The sequence below is a fragment of the Prionailurus viverrinus genome, chromosome A3, assembly GCF_022837055.1.
Source record: "Prionailurus viverrinus isolate Anna chromosome A3, UM_Priviv_1.0, whole genome shotgun sequence".
Taxonomy (NCBI): domain Eukaryota; kingdom Metazoa; phylum Chordata; class Mammalia; order Carnivora; family Felidae; genus Prionailurus; species Prionailurus viverrinus.
In genome coordinates this window covers 24628885-24644292 of record NC_062563.1, presented here as the reverse complement: position 1 = coordinate 24644292, position 15408 = coordinate 24628885, and positions in this window count along the sequence as shown.

Here is a 15408-nt window from a genome sequence, read left to right as displayed (position 1 = left end):
TGGGGTCTAGAGAATGACTTGCCTTAGGTCTCACAACTGTGACAGAGTCTCAGACTCCAGAAACTGTTTTTTCTGCACCTTCTTCCAAGAAATCCCCACTGGTCCTGTTTACCTGAGTGACCACATCCTGGGTAAATGTGTGCCTTCCCTCAGACTCGTGTGTGGGTCCCAGAACATGCCTGCTACTCTGTGAGGCTCTGGGCCCCATCATCCGGTAGCACTCTGGGATTTTTCCCCCCAGAAACCACATGTATTTATTTTTTATTAGGTTTTTTGTCTTTTTTGTTACCTTGGAAACAAGAGGGAAAAGATTGATAACTGTGTAGTATAAACTTTGAAGTCCCCCTTCATTGTCCTTCATTCGCCAAAAGTAACCTTTGTCTACAGTGGGTTCTTCCATCTAGCAAAAATATCTCTCTGAATTTTCCAGTGAAGTTTCCTTAATGGTGTCAGGGGAGTAAAAGATGTACCCTTGGGAGCCCAGGGGTGTAGTTCATAAGGGTTCAGCAAAATTTCTTCAAACACTCCCTTTTTAGTGAAAGATGATAGGGATTTTCCACTCCATAATATATCCATATTTGTCTTAATATGGCAGTAATCCTTTCAGATAGTTTTCCCCAAATCTCCAAGGAAAACTGATTTTCTAGGAAACCACAGCATGTTTGCCCTGTCCCTGTGGACTCAGGAAGAACACCTGAGGAGAGGGTGATTATAGGACCAGAGCAAAATGACCTTGGATCAGTATTGATTGATTTAAAGAAAGTGAGGTATAGTCACTGGTATCTTCTCTTTGTTGTCAGGCTTTTTTAGGCTGGAATCTAAGTTTCCTGTGTCCTGGCTTGAGTTTCTCCAAAAAGGACAATGGGGAAGACGGTCTGGTCAACTTAGATTATCTGGTGGCACAGTCTGATTTCTAGAAGAGGGAAGGGGCCCTGTCCCTGGGGAAGGAGGTGGTCTGGCTCCAGAGCAGGTCTTGAAGACCTCCCCCTCCTTTCTTCCCTTAGTCCTTCTCACACACCCTCTTGTTTGCCTTAAAGGATCCCCCAAGATCCTAAGGAAGGTTTAGGCTCAGTCTGGCTTTAGGGAAAACAAGATGACTCATGAACATAAAGATACTCTGCCTCTGAGTCCCCTCGGCAATGGGATTTCTTTACACATGGGAAGCCTGCATTGGATGCACTCCAGTTTGTGATAACAATGTGTAGAACTCCCTGAACTCATCTTAAGATGTAAAAACTCTGGTTTTTAATTAAAAATTTAAATGATGGTGGGGGCGCCTGGATGGCTCAGTCGGTTAAGCATCTGACTCGGTTTCAGCTCAGGTCATGATCTCATGGTTCATGGTTTTGAGCCCCTCATCAGGCTCTGCACTGATGGTATGGAGCCTACTTGAGATTCTCTCTCCCTCTCTCCCTCCCCCTCCCCCGCCCATGCTAAATAAATAAACTTAAGAAAAAAATTTTTTTTTAAGTTTAAATGATGATAGAACATATGTAAATAGCCTGTACTTAAAGTAGCAAGTGTATGGGAATATAATACCTACTAAGGTTGGAAACTGACAACCTTAGTGTGTGTGAAGGGAAGAACATCACTTCTGGGTTTCAGAAGTACATTTGCCAGTATAATATGTGGATGTGCCCACTGCTAGCATGATTTTCAAAGATACAGAGAAGTTGAAATAATTATATACCTCCATTTAATTCTACAATTAACATTCTGCTACATTTCTATTATAACTACCCATTCCTTTATCCATCCATTTTTTGATGCATTTCAAAGGACAGCGGCAGATAGTACACACTCCTAAACACTTCAACATGTGTGCCAGTAACCAGTTTATCTTTTCTGGAGGGCGGGTAAGATTTACTTACAGTAAATGGCATATGACAAGGGCTTACACCAGCCAGCTGAGCCCCCTATTCAAGATCACCTCACCCTGAATGCTGTCCTGCTTCCCAGCCAGTCTCCACCCCTACTCCCCAGAGGCAACCCCTGTTCAGACTCCTTCAGGTATGATCTTCACGCTCCAAGGTGCAGCTCCATCCATCATTCAACCAAACACCTCAGCACTTGGCACTGTGCCTGGAAATTCTGATGTTCCTCCGTGAGCCGGTATTGCCTTTCTCCAAAAATGTCTTTTTAAAGCACTGCGGGAATTACAGGCTTTCTCCTGTTAACGTATGTTGGACTCAAACCAACTACTTTTGTACATTTTTTCACTGAGAATCCCAAACCATCTTTCCACACCAAATTCAGCTTCTGGTGAATTACCAGGGGGTGAAAAGAGAAATGCAGATCTCCTAAATTCAATCATTATGGCAGGTAGAAATCATGAAGTTGCCAAACATGTCAAATCAGTAGAGCCACAATCCAGTGTCCGTGAACTTAAACTGATCAATCATATTCAACTGAGAAGGAAAGTAACACCAAACACAAAGTGCTAGTTTGTTCAACTGTTGTGTTAAACAAGCTCAGTTGGATCAAAAGGCAACTTTATTATGGTCTCCCACTGTCTTTACATTGATTCTCTGGGGCTCGTGCTTCCCTTGCCCCTGGATGGGATGTCAGGCAAGTCTCGAGGCTTCTCTCCTCATTCCCAGGGCCTTGAAGGCCCACTGGAGATGATGTGCCCAGTCTGGTGTGACGACAAAATTTTGAACCGAATATGGAGATGGAGACTGCCCCTCATCTACCAGGTGCTTGACCCTGTTTCCCCACTTGGTGCTGTCCCCTCTTTGGCCCCATGTTGCCATAAGGAGAATGAGATGGAAAGTGTGTACTTTACCAGGACTGTTGTGAACGAGTTCTGGCTCTCTAAGCCTGGCATGTGTTTAAAGCTGAAATTCGTCCTTCTGGCTCATCTGTGGTGAGTTTTCAAGACCTGTCTTGTCCTACCTGCCACTCCCTTACTTTGGACGATGCGCTCTCCCTGGCTGGCCCCTCATAACTGTGCTTTTGGCCTCTGGTTCTCAGGGTCCCCTCTACACACTTTCCGTCTGTCGACTCAAGGTGAAGCAGAAGCTTCCACCTCTTTTACAGGCAGAAGTCTGGACTCACTTTGGGGCCCCTTGTTTTGCAGTCCTGCACTGGTCCTGCTCCTCTCCTCAGCATAGGCCACTATTGCCTTGGGGCTTCAGCAGAAACAGATGAAAATTATTAGACTTTAACTTCCTAGTTCACAAGAAATATGTTATTAAAAACTTGTCTAAAAGGCAAGAAGAAATAGGAATTTCATGATTTTTTAAAACCTCTGGATTTCAAATACTTTTTTTGTCCTACAAGACTTGTTTGGTTTTCATGTATTATTAGGTTTTCAAATATATTTAGAGAAAACATTATAGACAAAGTAGCATATTGCCTGGAATTTGTTCTTATTTTACAATCTTCCTTTACAAAGCAGTGCTTTGTTCATTCATTCAGCAGTTATTTAGTGGTGCCTACTATGCGCCAGGCCCGTCTAGACGTAAAGGAATAGTAACAGCTTATGTCTAGTGGAGATGAGACAACAGTTAAAAAAAAAAACAAAACAAAATTGTGTTTGGGATCCATCTTTGGATCAATTAAAGCGTAATCCCTGAACATCATTAGTTTGTAAAAGCTTCCCAGGTTTTTTGACATGCACCTAGAGTGGAAAAACACTGACCTATACAGCCTTACACACACATACCAGGGTTGTGAGTTCAAGAGGTTATAACAATATCCAGAGACAAGGAAAAACTCTTGAAAGATTAAAAATATGAGGGGAATAATTTCAACAGAAGAGTTGCAAGATAAAGTTGAGAAAATCTCCCTAAAAGTGGAAAAAAGGAAGAAAAAATGGAAAAGTTAAGAAAATTAAGGGATTGGTCTGGGATATTCAACATCTGATTAACAGAAGTTCCAGAAAGAGAAAACAGAGGGTTGAAAATACCAGCAAGAGACTGTAAGAAAAGTTTCCAAGACTAAGGACCTAAGTTTCCAGATCAAAAGATCCGAATGTCCAGAGTAATTAATTTTATTTTTTTAATTAATTTATTTTTTATAGTGATTTTATTTTTAAAATTTTTTTTAACATACATTTATTTTTGAGACAGACAGAGCATGAACGGGGGAGGGGCAGAGAGAGGGAGACACAGAATCGGAAGCAGGCTTCAGGCTCTGAGCCATCAGCACAGAGCCTGACACGGGGCTCGAACTCACGGACCGTGAGATCGTGACCTGAGCTGAAGTCGGACGCTTAACCGACTGAGCCACCCAGGCGCCCCCAGAGTAATTAATTTTAAAAAGACCCACGCCAGGCCCCATCATCATGAGATCTCAGAACATTTTGGACAGACACAATCCAGAGAGAGAAGAAACCATGTACGAAGGATTAGAAATTACAACAGCATTGGACCCATAGCATCACTAGAAACAAAGAGAGTGCAGCAATGCCTTTAAAATTCTGCTAAAAAAATTGTTTACAACCTAAAGTCCTATTCCAGCCAAACTATTAGTTAAGTGTGAGAGTAAGGTAAATATTTTCAGACATATAAGGTCACATATTTTTCCACCACACACCCTTCCTCAGGAAGCTATGGAAGAATATACATCAAAACAAGGGCATGGAGCAAAGAAAGTAAGACATGGGGTTCGGGCAACTTGAGACTCCAACACAAGAAAGACAAAAGGGATATCTCAGGATAATGGTGAAGGGCCTGGGGCAGTAAACCCAGAGAGAAGTCCTAAACAGGAGAAGGATGTTTCCAAAAAGAAAAAAACTGCTAGAGTATTATATGTATTTGAATGGATTCAGAGAGATTTTTAGTTGTGCGAAAAATTTAGGGATAATTTAATATTGGGGCACGAAAAACAAAATGAAAACTTAAGCCCAAACCCCAGAAAATAAAAAAATTGTACAATAAAAAGCAAATCTAGGACATATCGTGTGGCTCAGCTGTGCATAGTTTTGTAGGCAAAATACAATACACCCTAAATGGTGCTATAGCTGCTGGACGATGGGAAGGGTGAGGGAGGCAAGAGTCAAATCCCCTTCTGTGGTAAGAACTACAGAAATAACAGGACAACTATAGTGTTTAGAAACATGAAGGCAGGGGCACCCAGGTGGCTCAGTCGGCTGAACATCCAACTTTGGCTCAGATCATGATTTCATGGTTCATGAGTCCATGTGGTCCAGGATGGAATGGTGGCTCCACAAAGTCATCAGGGACCCAGGCTCTTTAAACTTTCTGCCCCACCATTCCCAGGGTGTAGCCCTTGTCCTTATGATCCAAGATTAGCTACTAGAGCCCCAGCCGTCACAAGTTTCAGGCACCTGATGGAGGGCGGGGCTGCAGAAGGATGTCCTCTTTCCCTTTAAGGAGATTTCCCACAAGTCCCATCGAGCACTTTCCACTTTTTTTTCCCCCCTCAGAGCAGCCTGTGCCTTTATAACAGCTAAGCAGGCTACCTGAGGGGGATGAACTTGTCCAGGTGGTGACTGAGCATCTCAGACTTGATTTCCACCCGGTTGAAGATCTTGCTGTTTTAGACACCCACCGTGTCCTGTAGGATGATCTTGTCCCATAACACTTATGTTTTACTGACAAAAGTTTAGTCGTCTTGCCACTTTTAACTGGAGTGGAAGCTGGGAAATCAAGCTGGGTGCATGGCTGCCCTAAGAGACATTCAGGGTTCTGTTCCAAGGGGGGAGAGCACAATTGTTGCTGGAGGTAAAAACAGTCTCCACCACAGAAGCCAAGAGAAGAAAGAATTTCAAGGAGAAAGTAGTCATGGCAGGTGGGCTGTGAAGGGAGAAGTTGGGTGGGAGATGGAGGGGGGTGCGAGTTACCAGAACGTGACTGTTTGCTGGTGAGAGACGAGGGGCCTCCTGGCGGAGCAAACGAGGGGAAGGGTGCCCCGGGGCACAGAGTGAAGGGCTGGCTGAGGCTAGAGCAGGGCCCGCTGGTCCACTGCACCTGAGGGGAGGCGGGGTGAGGGCCCAGAGGACGACGAGGGAAGGCGAGCCGGAGCTGCCCGGAGAGGAGGACTGGAGCTTGCCAGGTAAGTGACTCGGGATGGGTGGGCAGGGCCCAGCTGAGCTGTGTTGCAATCAGCAATTTTGCATCATATCTGCAGCCAGGGGCGCAGCTGCGTAACAAGCTGTCAGCCGGCTTTAACCAGGACTGGGATGTTCCCAGGTTAATTCAGCAGAATGAGGGAGTTCTGCACTTTGGGAAGAATTGTGGTGGGCTGTGGAATGTGTGCTGGGCAAGAGGAAGTGGAGACAGGTAGGGACTGGCAACCGAAGAGGGTGAAGCAGAAACCTTGTCTTGTTAGAAGGGTGGTGGTGAAGCGTGGTCTAGGCTGAGACCTGGGAAGTGGGAGGCAAAGCTGGCCTGGTGGACTGACAGAGGGAGGGTTGGGAGAGGACAGATGGGTCTGAGAGCGACTTGGGGTGGACCTGAGAGGACTCAGACAGTGACTGGATCGGGAGCAAAGGGGAGAGCCCAGCTGAAGCCTGGGTCAGGCTGGAGTGATGGGACGTGAGGGGAGAAGCTGGAGCTGCAGGTATTAGGGAAGATGGGGCTTCACTTGCACGTGTTGAGTTTGAGAAGCCTAAACATTCTGAGGCAAACTGTTCAGGAGGCAGGACTCAGACCTGAGGCTTACGTTGAAGGCACTGATGGATGTGAATGGGCTGAGCAGGCTGAGGAGAGCTGGGGCCCATGGCAGGATGAGATCTTTTAGGCACAGCCAGAGGCTGGAAAGGCCAAGGGGAGGCAACCTCACCAGGTGACTGGCCAGCGCTGAGGGCCAGGGTCTAGGAGGGCAGGGACTGTGAGGACATAGGAGGGAGGGTAAGAGGGTAGCAACCTGGGCCTTGTCATTCAGGGAGGCGGGTGGTTAGGGGTGAGCATGCCCCTGGTTAGAGGGAAAGGAGGGAACAGAGGGAGTGAGGCCCCATATGGGCAGTGGGTTTGATGGTCATGGCCTATACTTCCCAGTGAAGCCAGAGAGACTTTGAAGAGTGAGGGTGGGGTGCCCCAGCCGGAGGCTAGGGGACCCCTGGGAAGATTTCAGTCCTTCCAGTCTTTGGGAAAATTCCAATTGGAGTCTATAAACAGGAACAACCAATCCTTACTCAGAGATAATGACCCTGACTCAGACCGCATTCCTCCTGGGTCCTCCCAAAGTGAGGCCCATTTTACAAGTGAGCTCATTGCCTTAAATAAGATGGGTGCTGAATGAAGTTCCAGGCCCTGTTCCCCCAGAACTCCATGCCCTCCTGGTCATTCACTGATGCTGATCCTTGACCTCAGAGGTAGGTTCTGTTACTGGCTCCAGGGGGAAAGAATTTGTTCAAAGTTATCCAGTAAGTAGTAAAGCTACTTTAAAATTTTTTATAATATTTATTTATTTTTGAGAGAGAGACAGACTGCGAGCAGGGGAGGGGCAGAGAGAGAGGAAGACACAGAATCCCAAGCAGCTCCAGGCTCTGAGCTGTCAGCACAGAGCCCGATGCAGGGCTTGAACTTGGGATCGGCCTGAGCCGATCATGACCTGAGCCGAAGTCGGACATTTAATCAACCGAGCCACCCAGGCACCCCATTAGTAAAGCTACTTTAGACCCAACATCTGTCTGCCACTGTGTAAGGGAGCAGACAGAGGCTCCGAGAAGGAACCTGCCATGGTCACACAGTAATTGGTGGCCATTCAGGCAGGGTTGCTCCACTTTGATGTGATGGGCCAGTCAAGGCCAGTTCTCTGCCTTTTCTGAGGCCTATGAGTCCTAGTCAGAAGAGGGGAGACAGACCCTCAGATGGGCAGTCCACACATTCCAGAGAAATGGCACTGTGAAGGTCCAGAGGACAGGTCCTCATCCAGCAAATATTTACTGAGCACCTGCCATGTGCTACACTCTAGGTGCTGGGATAGAGAAATAAAATAATTTTTATAACAATTATATATCGTATTAAATTTAAACCCACAATTAGATCCCACTGCATACCCACCAGAGTGGCTAAAATTAAAATTTGGCATCACCAAATACTGGCAAGGATACAGAGCTACAGGAGCTCCCACACACAGATGTGTGTACAGCGTTGACAGGAATCTAAAATGGAACCACTACTTTAGAAAAAGATCCAGGGTGTCTGGGTGGCTCAGTCAGTTAAGCACCCGACCTAATTTCAGCTCCGGTCATGATCTCACAGTTTGTGAGTTCAAGCCCCACATCAGGCTCCTCACACTGACAGTGTGGAGCCTGCTTGGGATTCTTGCTCTCTGCCTCTCTCTTTGCCCCTCCTGCACACACACACTCTCTCAAAATAACTAAACTTAAAGGAGAAAAAAAATTAGTAATTCTAAAACCAAACACACATCTACTCTATAAGCCAGCAATTCCACTCCTAGGTATTTGTCCAAGTGAAATAAAATGAGTGTGTCCACACAAAGACCGTTACAGGAATGTTCATGGCATCTTTATTTACAATCGCCAAAACCTGGACCACCCAGGTGTCCATCAGTAGAAGAATGGATAACCAAACTGTGGTTCACCCATCCAATGGAAGCTCTCTGCAATATAAAGAAATGGTCTACTGATATCTGCAAGAACATGAACTTCAAAATGCTTATATTGAAGTAAAGAAGCCAGAAACAAAAGCACGTACTGTGTGTGGTTCTATTTATATGACATTCTAGATGAGCTCATTTTAATCTACGGTGAAAATCTCAGAATGGTGGTTGCCTCTGGAGGTGAGGGTGGATATGGACTGAGAAGGGGCAAGACGGAACTTTCTAAAGAGGTGATGGTAGTGTTCTGTATCTTGGTAGGAGTTTGGATTACACAGGTGTGTGTACTTGTGAAAATTCATCAGACACACGCTTAACATCTATGCTTAGTTATATGTAAATTTTATCCCTGTAAAAAAATTAAAAACAAATATTGATATGGATATAAAGGGTTTGAGGATAAAGTGAATTGATGTCTGCAACTTACTGGTTTTTTTCCTCTTTTTATTGAGACATAATTGACATATAACATGTTAGTTTTGGGTTTACAACATAATGATTCAATATTTGTATATATTGTGAAATGATCGCCGCAATAAGTCTGATTAAAAACCATCAGCATACATAGTTACAAATTTTTTTTCTTTTAAGATCTACTCTTTAGCAACATTTAAATATATACTACAACATTACTAATCATAGTCACCATGCTGTACATTACATCCCCTTGACTTATTTATAACTGAAACTTTGTGATTTTTAACCCCTTTCACTCATTTTGCCCCACCCCACTCTCTAGCCTATGGTAACCATCAATCTGTTCTCTGTATCTCTGAGCTTGTTTGTTTTTTAGATTCCACATATCAGTGAGATCATGGCCCATCCATGTTGTCACAAATGGCAAGATTCCATTCTTTATGGATTAATAATATTCCATATCGTGTGTGTGTGCATGCACGTGTGTGTGACATTTTCTTTATCCATTCATCTACCAGTGGTCACTTAGATTGTTTCCATATCTTGGCTATTGTAAATAATGCTGCAATAAACATCGGGGTGCATATATCTTTTCTAGAGATTTTGTTTCCTTCAGATAAATATTCAGAGGTGGAATTGCTAGATTTCTATCTTTAATTTTTGGAGGAACCTCCATACTGTTTTCCACAGCAGCAGAACAAATTCACATTACCACTGTTAGTGGGTTCCCTTTTCTCTACATCCTTGTCAGTACTTGTTATTTCTTGTCATGCTGGTGATAGATAGCCAGGTGTGAGGTGATATCTCATTGTGGTTTTGATTTATATTTCCCTGATGATTAGTAATGTCGAGCATCTTTTCATTTGTTGGCCATCTGTACATCTTCTATGGAAAAATGTTCAGGTCTTCTAACGATTTTTTAATCAGATTGGTTGGGTTTTTTTGTTTGTTTGTTTTGTTTGCTATTGAGTTGTAGGAGTTCTTTATATACTTTGGATATTAACCCCTTATCAAATATATGATTTGCAAATATTTTAATTCATTGTCTTTTCATCGTGTCGGTGGTTTCCTTTGCTGTGCAGAAGCTTTTTAGTTCAATGTGGTCCCACTTGTTTGTTTTTACTATTGTTACCTTTGCTTTTGGTATCAAATCCCCAAATCATCACCAACACCAATGTCAAGGAGCTTACCACGTATGCTTTCTTATAGGAGTTTTATGGTTTCGGGTCTTGCATTCAGTCTTCAATCCATTTTGAGTTAGTTTTCATTATGGTATAAGTCATGGTCCAATTTCCCCAAAATCATTTACTGAAGAGACTGTCCTTTCTGCTACTGTGTATTCTTGGCTTCTTGGTTATAAATCAATTGATCATATATGCATGGGTTTATTTCTGGGATCTCTATTCTCCACTGATTTTTTTTAAGTTTGTTTATTCTGAGAGAGCAAGCACGTGCATGGGAGGGCAGAGAGAGAGAGTGGGAGAGAGAATCTCAAGTAGGCTCCACACTGGCAGTGCGGAGCCCAATGCAGGGCTTGAACCCACTGAGCCACCCAGGCACCCATGATCTATGTGTTTTTATGCTAATGCCATACTATTTTGATTACTATAACTTTGTGATATAGTTTGCCTCCAGCTTTGTTCTTTCTCAAGGCTGCTTTGGCTTTTCCAGATAATTTGTGGTTCCATACAAATTTTAGGATCATTTGTTCTATTTCTGTGAAAAATGCCATTGGAATTTTAATAGGGATTGCATTGAATCTGTAGATTGCTTTGGGTATAGAGACATTTTAACAATATTAATTCTTCCAGTTCATGAGTACAGAATATCCATTTATTCATGTCTTCGATTTCTTTCATCAATGTCTTACGGTTTTAGTATACAAGACTTTCCCCTCCTTTGTTAAATGTATTCCTAGGTATCTTATTCATTTTGATGCAATTTTTTTTTTTTTTAAGAGTAGGGCAGGGGCAGAGGGAGAGAGAGAATCTCAAGCAGGCTCCATGATATCAGGGCACAGCCTAATTTGGGGCTCGATCCCATGACCTCGATCATGACCTGGACCGAAATCAAGAGTCAGATTCAACCAACTAAGCCACACAGGTGCCCCTTATTTTTTTTTTTTTTACTTATTTTTTTAGAGAGTGCAGGGGAGTGATGCAATTTCAAATGGTATTTTAATTGCTTTTTTAAAATAATTTTTTAAGCTCATTTATTTATTTTTGAGAGAGACAGAGACAGAGTGAGTGGGGGAGCAGCAGAGAGAGAGAATCCCCATTGTCAGCACAGAGCCCAATGTGGGGCTCAAACCCACAAAACTGTGAAATCATGACCTGAGCTGAAACCGAGTGAGACACTTAACCAACTGAGCCACCCAGGCGTCCCTTAATTTCTCTTTCTGATAGTTCATTATTAGCATATAGAAACACAACAGATTTGGGGCACCTGGGTGCCTCAAGTCAGTTTAGTGTGCCACTATCTTGATCTCAGTTCAGGTCTTAATCTCAGCTCAGGTCTTGATCTCAAGGTCATGAATTCAAGCCCTGTGTTGGGCCCCACACTGGGCATGGAGCCTACTTAAAAAAAAAAAAAAAACAAAAACAAAAAAAAAAAACAAAGAAACAAAAAACAGGGTGCTCAGGTGGCTCAGTCAGTTAAGCATCGGACCCTTGACTTTGGCTCACGTCATGATCTCAAGGTTCGTTAGATTGAGCCCTGCATCAGAATCTGCACTGAGTGTGGAGCCTGCTTGGGATTCTCCCTCTCTCTGTCCCTCCCCTGCTTGCTCGCTCACTCTCAAAAATAAATTAATTGAAAAAAAAAAAAAACTCAGACTTTTGTATATTGATTTTGTATCTTGCAACTTTACCGAATTTATGAGTTTTAACAGTTTTTTGGTGGAGTCTTTAGGGTTTTCTATATATAATATCCTGTCATCTGCAAACAGCGACAGTTTTACTTCTTCCTTTCCAATTAAAATTTTTTTTAACATTTATTTATTATTGGGAGACAGAGAGAAACAGAGATGAGCATGGGAGGGGCAGAGAGAGGAGGAGGCACAGAATCTGAAGGAGGCTCCAGGCTCTGAGCTGTTAGCACAGAGCCCAACGCGGGGCTCGAACTCACAAACCCAGCGAGATCCTGACCTGAGCGGAAGTCGGACGCTTAACCGACTGAGCCACCTTCATCTTCCTTTCCAATTTAGATGCCTTTTATTTCTTGCCTGATTGCTCTGGCTAGAATTTCCAAGATGGTGTTGAATAAAAATGGCAAGAGGGGGCATCTTTGTCTTGTTCCTGATCTTAAAGGAAAAGCTTTCAACTTTTTATTATTGAGTATGTTAGCTGTCGGCTTGTCATACATGTGGCCTTTATTATGTTGGGATAGGTTTCCTCTATACCCACTTTGTTGAGAGTTTTTATCACAAATGGATATTGGAGGGGCAACTGGGTGGCTCAGTTGGTTGAGCATCTCTGACTTCTCCTCACGTCATGATCTTGTGGTTTGTGAGTTCAAGCCCCACATGGGGGCTCACTGCTGTCAGCCTGTCAGCGCAAAGCCTACTTCAGATCTTCTGTTCCCCTCTCTCTGCCCAAGCCCTGCTTGCATTCTCCCAAAATAAATATTTTTTTAAGTTAATAAAAATAAATGCATATTGGATTGCAATTGAAATGTATAAAAAAGATTGGGTGGGTGGATGTACAGATGATAAAGCAAATAGGGCAAGCATTAAGTATAGAATGTAACTGCTGTGTATATTGGTGATTGCTGAACAATCATTTCAAGTGTTCTGTATGCCTGAAGATTTTTGTAATGCTTAGAAAAATTATATAGTATATTAGAAGTTGCTAACTATTCTGTCAAAAAAATAAGGCATTGGAGGGAGGATAGGGAGTAACCGGGGTGGGGACTGCAACATTAAATAAGATCATTCAGGAAAGCCTCCCTGAGGAGACCTGAGAGCCACACAGAGATCTTGAGGAAGAACGCTCTAGGCAAAGGGAAGAGTAAGTACTGAAAGGCCCTGGGGCACAAGTGTGTCTGATTCAGGAAGAGTGAGAAGATCAGTGTAGCTGAAGCCTAGGGGGCAAGGAGTAGATGAGGCCAGGAGAGAGTAGGAGAGAGTAAGAAGCAAGATCTCACAAGCCTCTTGGGCCACTGTTCAGCCTTTGACTTTTGCTCTGAACGTGTGGGGTACAGAATCAGCTGACCCGACTTCCGTGCACAGGAAAGCTGCTGTCAGTGTAGTGGGACCAAATGAGGCGGGCAAAGCCAAAGCGAGGAGACCAGATGGGAGATGCTGACAGTAGTCAGGCAAGAGATGATGGCAGCTCTGGCCCGAAGGCAGTGGTAGAAGTGGTAAGAATTGGTTAGATTGTCGAGATATTTTGAAATGTGAACCAGGAGGGTTTGGGCATGGACTGGCTATGGGGGTGGTGAAGGAAAGAAAGGGGTCCAAGATGACACGGATGGAGACAGGGAAGATTACAACTGGTGCACATTTTAGGGAAAGAGCATGGGTTGATTTGGGGGAAGCTAAATTTCAAATGTCTGCTAGGCTTTCAAGTAGAGACACGGAGTAGACCGGGCCTTGGATTCTGTGGAGATGAGGGAAAGGAGGAACAGTGGGAGAGAAACCAGAGCTGGCGGTGGAGTGTCAGTCCTGCTGACCGGTCAGGTAAGAGCAAGAGTGAGCACAGACCTTGGGATTTGGGGGATGGGCCCTCCCCCACCATAGCCTCAGCCTAGGGCTTAGTGGAGCAAGGAGAGGTGTAACAACTTCCCCCAAGGCCTTGGCCGACCTAATTCTTTCAGCTGCACTTAATGGCTCTGATTATACTCTGGTGCAACTTTGTGTTTGTGAGATTTGTCCATTTTGACACAGCTCTAGATCAAGAGTCAGCAAATTAAAGCCTCAGGCCAAATCTGTTTTAGCAAATAAAGTTTTATTGGGATACAACCATGCCCTTTCGGGGTAAAGGCTGCTTCCACAAGCCAACAGCAACAAAGGAGTAGTTGCAGAGGGCCATATGGCCTGGAAAGCCAAACCTATTTACTGTCTGGCCTTTTAAAGGGAAAGTTTGCTGAGAGCCCTTCTCTCACCATGTGTTGCTATGTGATAGGAATACCCAACATCTTCAGTAGGACATATAGGTGGTCCCAATTTTTTGCTGTTAGGAAAATGCTCCAATGAACATACTTAACTGTGTTCCCTTGAGCTCACATGGGACACAGCAAGTGGGATTCCTGTTTGGGTAGATTCTGCCAAATCACTCTTCAGTATGGCTGAAAGACTTTACACTCCCTTCAGCAGTGTAGAGAGTTCCCATTTCCCATTTCCCATCTTCCTCTAAAACATGGTATGCTGTGTTGTCAGACTTCATGTTAGTTAGCAGTCTTCTATTGTTTGTGGATTCCTCTGCATCTTCTTGCTGTGTGTGGTGGTTATGCTCCTGCTGCTTCTTGGCCTGGTGTTCTGGCTGGGACCTCAATACAATGTTGCATTATATTCAGTGAATTCATTTCACTGAAATGAATATACCATAGAATTCACCATACCATAGAGTATGGTGTTTTACCATTAAGTACGATGTTTGTTGCAGGTTTGTTTTCGTTTGTTTGGTTGGTCTTGGGGTGGCAGGGAGAACTCCCCTCAAAAACCATCTGGATCAATTTTTTGAGGCATATTGCTACTCACTTTGTCTATTTCTTTTTGAAATAGTTTTGGCAAATTTCTTTTTCTAGAAAATTGTCCATCTTATCTAAGTTTTAAATTTACTGGCATAAAGTTTATAACATTCTTATTTTTATCATTTCTGCTAGAAATGATAGCAGTTCTATTTGGCACATTAATGTTTATTCTGTGTGTCTTTTCAAAGATCCAGCTTTGCTTTCTGGTCTTAGTATTTTTGTCTTCTATTTCATCAATTTCTGCTCTTCTTTCCACTTTCTTTGGGTTGACACTGTTACTTTTTTATAATTCTTTAATACTCTGCTTGTAGATTTTCTGTAGTTCTTACCTACTATAATTAATAAGGCTATAAATCTTCTACAGGCTGCTTTAGTTGTATTCCCCCAACCCTGAGTTTTTAAGTGTATTCTCATTTTTTTGATCTAAATAGTTTTCATTTCAATAGGATTTCATCTTTGAGTAAAATGTTTTTTAGATGTTTATGTGTCCAAACATTTAGAATTTATTTGGGTCTGGTCTGTGGTCACAGAATATGGTCTTTATGAAACTATTCGATACCTGTTGAGATTCAAGTTGGGGCCATTTTTTATGTCATTTTTTGGTAAATGTTTCTTGTGTGCTTGAAAGTAGCAATACTGGGTTCAGGGTTCCATCAGGGTTCATTGATCAGGATTATTAATATCTTTCTGTATCTTTTTTTGGCTGTTGGGTCTATCAGTTACTGAAAGAAGTCTTAAATCTCTCACTATGATGGAAGATCTGGCAAT